The sequence below is a fragment of the Brassica oleracea genome, chromosome C6 (genome assembly GCF_000695525.1).
Source record: "Brassica oleracea var. oleracea cultivar TO1000 chromosome C6, BOL, whole genome shotgun sequence".
Lineage (NCBI taxonomy): Eukaryota > Viridiplantae > Streptophyta > Magnoliopsida > Brassicales > Brassicaceae > Brassica > Brassica oleracea.
The window spans coordinates 38,518,685-38,525,085 of record NC_027753.1 but is presented as its reverse complement, the minus strand read 5'-3'; positions in this window follow the sequence as shown (position 1 = coordinate 38,525,085).

Sequence of the window (6,401 nt, the reverse complement as noted above, 5' to 3'; positions counted from 1 at the left end):
ACACACAAAAAGGAACTCCAAATAATCACTTCTAAAGTAATTCATAAAACATAAATCAAAATCACTTATCAGATCAAATAAAATCAGTAGAGAGCAGTAGATTCATAAACCTAACATGTATCTAGAGGTGAATAAAGTCCATGAATATCCAAACTGTACAGACTTCCATTTGCATGAAACAAAAGGTTCCTTAAACATAAGCATAACTGAGAAGTTCTCATGGACAGAAGCACAAGCAAATGAGAAAGCAGAGTTCATAATGTAATTACTTATGGAGAAGAGAACTCTTTGATGTCATCATCATCATCATGAAAAGAATGCACCTATATGATTGGTCATAACTTTTCAATAGTCACAACCTTTGAACATAATTAGAATTCACAACCTTTGGAATTAATTGGGATTGCTATTATTAGTAAATTAATATAGTTTACAAAGAAATTTTCAAAAATTATAATATGTAAAAATTACAAATAAAAACATAAATATCAATTTAACATTATAAAATTTTAGTTAGTAATAAATATATAAATAAATAAATATAAAATATTTATGTATGCATATGCGGGCAAAATACCTAACGACGTTATTATTGTTATGACAATTATCTGTTTAAATACCTATCAAAATACCTAATTTTCTGATGAAATTACTATTATGTAAAAACTGGAATGCTTTATATTGGTAACTTATGAACTAAGGTCTCTCTCTCTCTCTATCTGGAGTATTTTCTAGGGGTGAGTATTTTACCCGATAGCCGAACCCGTATCTGAATCCGGCCCGAAAAAACCCGAACAAAAAATTGAACTGGAATAGAAAAATATCCGAACGGGTATTGGTTTAGGAGAGACTGGATATCCGAACCCGATCAGGTAATATCCGAACTCGAATAGATATCTAAAGATAACCGAACATATGTTTATTTACCCTTATATTTCTAATTTACATCTTTCATTTTATTTAAAATATTTATATTGATGTTACACATACTTTAAGATCATGTAATATATATGTAATTACAGATAAAATAATTTGATATTCACTTAAAATTCATGTCAAGTTTTTTGTTTTATGTATTAACAAAAGTTACTTCCAAAATTTAAAAACAATAGCCAAATAAATATATATTTATTTTTGAAATGGTATCTCTAAATCTATTAATCATTCAATCTATTAAAAAAATCTGTTAAGTGAAATCTATACTTTTAGATATAAGAAATGAAAAAAAATTGTCTGCGAAAAAAGAATTTAAATTTTTATTTTCAAAATTTAAGTATCTGAATCCGATCCAAAATAGCCGAAACCGAACTAAAAATATCCGAATCCGACACGAAATACATAAATATCTGAACGGGTTCTATACCATATACCGAAATAACTGAAAATCCGAAATACTTGATCCGAAACCGAGCGGGTATTCGAACTCACATACCTAGTATTTTCACCTAGAATGAAACAGACATAATGCACGTTTTAATTATATGATGGGCTGGAATGGTTTTCCTTTTCTACTAAAACAGGCTGAAATTGTGTACAACATAAAAACTACATATACGAATTAAATGTAAGAATCACGTCTTGGGAAAGAAGATTAAGCTTAGGTGTAAGAATATGTGTACACACAAAATGTTTTAATTGGAGTATCAAGTTTTTTCATTTATTGACATGTCACCTTCACAATGTTTTTCAAATCTGATGTGTCATCTCCTTGAGAAGCACTTGTGCTATTATTGTATTGATTTGCGTTCAAATACTACTTAATTTGTTACATTTGAAGGTTATTCTATATGTATATATGTTAACCTGAAAAATAAAAGAAGCATGTACATCTAGCTGTACGGAATCCACTTGGTGAAGAAATCGAGGACTCCTTAAAATAATTGAGGTTGAGGTTTTTATTGCTATCACTTTCTTGAAATGCAAATCACAGCTGCGTTTGAATGTGTCAAATCCTACGATCTTTCGGAGAAAGTGACTAATCAAACCTGCTCATTGGTCTATGTTATTAAACGAGTTAATTTACATTATATTATGTTTTAAATTACATTATGCTTTAATCAACTGGTGGTAAAAAGTCCTAACATAATATGCAGACAAATGCTCACTGTTTTTTTTTTTAAAGTCATATGTTCGGAGACTTTTTAACTTGCATCCCATTTCATAGGCCACTTCTTCACACCATGTGATATTTACTCTATAATAAGTTTTTTTTTTAAATACCTATTAAATTGACTATGGTCTAAATTGTAAAATATTGATTTTACTGAAAAAGAAGAATGATTGATAAATGGAGTTATAAAGAAACAATAAACCAAAAGGGGAATACATATATATAATAAATAAACTACATAGGATTCTGATATGAAGGGCCAAGGGGAGGCAGCTTCGTGAAGTAACATGTTAGGTCTCACAAAAAATGATAAACTAAAATAAAACCTAAGCCCTTATTTAAAAAGGTATAGACAACAATTAAGCAAGTAAAATATAAGATATTTCATGAATGGTATTTTAAAAATATGAATTGAAATGGAAACGCGCAGCCAAATAGTGAAGATCAATATTGGTGAAGGTCTGAAGTGAGTGAAGTCACTTCAAACAACAGCTGTTTACACTCTGTCTTGCTGCTACACAAAACCGCGTTTTCATATTTTATTGTAGTTTTGGTTTTCAAAAACAATAGTATCTTTTATTTATTTATTAATACGTTATTAACACTTCTTACACACATATACAAAGGTGTAATAAGTCGACAAATTGGTAAAAGAATCTGTATACGACTGTGGTGTGAGTTTTTACTGACGGTCTCAATAAGCATTATCTTTGATATCAACGTAACAAAACTATTTGATTCAATCAACACACATCATATATAAGCCAAAGTTACTTTAAGTTAACTTTGCTCTTTGTTCTTTTTTATAATAACTACATATATCTCAAATTTAGGTTAGATTTTGTGGTTTAAGAGGCTCTTTATACAAAAAAAAGGTGTTAGATACCACAATGCATCGTGCATGCATGTGAAAATATGGAGGTGTGTGTAGATAGATCCTAAAGTAAGATAATGAATTCAAAAGAAGCATGTGTATTTTTGGCAAAAGCCAAAACAAACCTTAGTATGACTTTAGACACGCAAGAGCACATGATCGAAGAGTTGAGATATAGCATGTTCTTTTTGGGGACATGTTCCACTTTCTCACAAAGGCTCAAGGGGGGACTTAATTATGACTTATGAGACTTGTCTTCCCTTGTACATTTCACACTTTGGTCCTAAGCAAACCCTTAAAGGTCAAAGAGAGGCGGTTTTTGTCAGCTTTCCAGCACATAATATTCTTTTTTTTTTGCATGAAGAAAATAAAGCATGTCGAGGCTTCTTCCATTTCCACTAGACCTTAATTTTAATTTACCACTTTATTTTTTTTTTTTTGGTGTAAACCACTTTATATCTTTTTGGATTTTGTGTGTTTGTTTCGCAACTATTTGCAGGTATGAGTTATTATCCGTCAAAAATTAACACGTTATCAATTTTAAATTACATCTAGACGAAAAATGCATAGCCATGACGCTGCCTAGCTAGTGTAATACAGTGATTAGCGAGTGAGATACAGTGGTTTAGAGAATATATTTGATTCCATGTTTGATATAGTTTAAAACATTTCGATGTTCGAGTTGGTACGTATGCGAACAATCTTATGGAACAAAATGAAAAACACAGAGATAAGTAGAAAGATATAAATTACCAAAATATGTAACTAATGTACTGGTGTGCACACTACACGTTTCACATTGGAAAACAATATCAAATTTTCCAAAATATTTTTCACCTTAGATATAGATTAGTGTTCTCATACACGTACACGTATCCAGGTATATATCATTTGTTTACTGATAATATCTTGATAGCTAGTTGGTTTGTTTGGGTAATTCATCAATCGAACGTGATCTTTGTTTTTCTGTATAATTCTTTTCATATGCATGATCTCTTATTACCTTTTTCTGAACGTGATTTTTTTTTTTACGACTGCCGGCATATGACCAGAGTCGTGCTTACCTTTGTAAAAATAAGGCATGAGCCTCCGCCCCATATTTTTATATCAGAATTATGGATTCTACTAAGATAGACAATCCACTAGTTGATGAGTTTTATAATCTTTTGCATATATATTCGTTTATAGAGTGATTATTCTTTTTTACATTTTAGTTTAGTCTCTCTGTTTGAGATTATAATATGTTCACATGTATCATGATTTTTTTTATTATATGACATGTTGATGGTGTATTTTTCATGTTTTATGCTCCACGAATAACCGTAAAGTACATGCGTGTCTTTCTCTAGCGTTAGAGTCTGAGTTTTGTAATTGAAAGGATAAACTTTTAAAAATTCCACTACTACAACTACGAGTAAGATCCATTTCAGAATCTGTGCTTTCAGTGAACATGACATGAAGTAGCACACAGTTGTGAATCTACCATTGAAGTTGTTTGCAAACACACAGAAACAAAAAATTCATGAAAAGAGCATCTGAAAATTGCATTAAGCCCCCTAAACGGTTCGCACGACCCATCTAGTAAAGAATCAACTTTATTGGATGGATAGCACTATTAGATTATACCCCACATTTGATAATTTGTAATCTACAAATTAAATTTATATAATATCCTCGGAACTTACAAGAACAAACAACATATATGTATTTGTTACGCGCTAGCCCATACCGGGCGGCTTCACTGTAATTGTAGTACCGTACTCCCTCCTCTGTACCTTCCCAACATATATGTATTTACAAATGCTATCTAACAATATCTTCGATTACTTTCAAATATAAATATAAAAAACCTATGAATAAATAACATATATAGATGTTGACCAAAAAAAAAAAAAACATATATAGATATGTCTACATACAGATTTCTTTTATTATCTATAAAAACTGGCAATATGGTACGGCTTTGGCGTGAGAAATTTCGAAGAAGGTGTAAGATAGGGTATGATGTGAAAAATAAAATAATTAATGTAGGGCTACCTAGAGCCAAATAATATATAACGTGATATTCGATCTATTGAAATTTTAGACACGCTGAATAAATTTATTGAGCGAATTGAGGATGGAGAAATTTCTAGGAACGTAGATATAACTGAGTTTCATCATTATGGCATGGGACACTCTCTTTTTTTGGTATAACATTAATATTTGTTTATTTCGCAAACAAATAAAATAAATCATACTCGAGGAATAGTGTGAGAACTCGAAACAATTGTACAAAATAAATTCATGTATACAGGGGCGGATCTAGAAAATAAATTAACATGGGGCACAATATAGAAATACTATGTTATTTTCAAAAAAATGTTAGATAAAATTAAAAAAATAAATTATATAATAATTTAATTAAAAAAATAAATTATATTATAATTTAATTTTTACATCTTATTTAAGCAAATATTTAAATCAAATAAAAAGATAAATATTTTATAATACTAAGTATTTATTTGGAGTAATATTAAGATAAAAATATATATTACACATATAGTTTCATTATAGAGATATTAGGACTCCTACCAAAAGACTTATGTCTATTTAGCGAAATGCCCAACTGCGATTAAATGACCACTGTTCCCAAATGAGCTATTACCATGCTACCCCTACTTCACAATAATCCACTAAACCGCTATATATCTGCAAAATCTAATATTTGGATACAGAAAGATCTCAAAATCAATAGTTTTCTTTCTCTTTCATCTTTCCTTTGCAAGAATATTTTTCTTTCTCACATAGAAACGATTTGTTCTTGAAAATTGATGAAGTTTTTTTCTCTGTTGCAATTCTCTTTTGGATGTTACTGATAGGAATAGAAACAAAACATCATAGAACAATCTCTGTTGATGACAACTACAGCTTCGTACCAAGACTAGCTCGACAAAAGAGAGCCTTCTTGAAGACATCTCGCTTACTGGCCAATTTATGGATCATCATCAAAAACTAACAAGTGAGACCAAGAAGACATCAGGCTTCTTACTATGCAACTTGGATCCATGGACTACGACTTTGAGTCTTTTATATCTCAGAAAGAAGAAGATGAAATAAAATTTTGGTAATGATGATGATGATAATTTGGCTGAGAAGGTGTTGGAGTTGGATCCAGGGAACACAACTTTGAGAACATATATTTAGCCGTGTAAATAATATTATATCAATTAGTCTTGTACATTAGATATGTATGATATTTAGTACACGTAACTCAATTATATTAGCTGGCTATCATAACTTTTTTTCAGTCTAAAGATTTTTGTTTACGGCTTCGAAACTTCTTTACCATCCAACCTTTAATATTAACCGGCCAACTTTTATAGTAGACTTCATTTAAAAATGTTAACTATTCAACCGATATTCACAAACGTATTT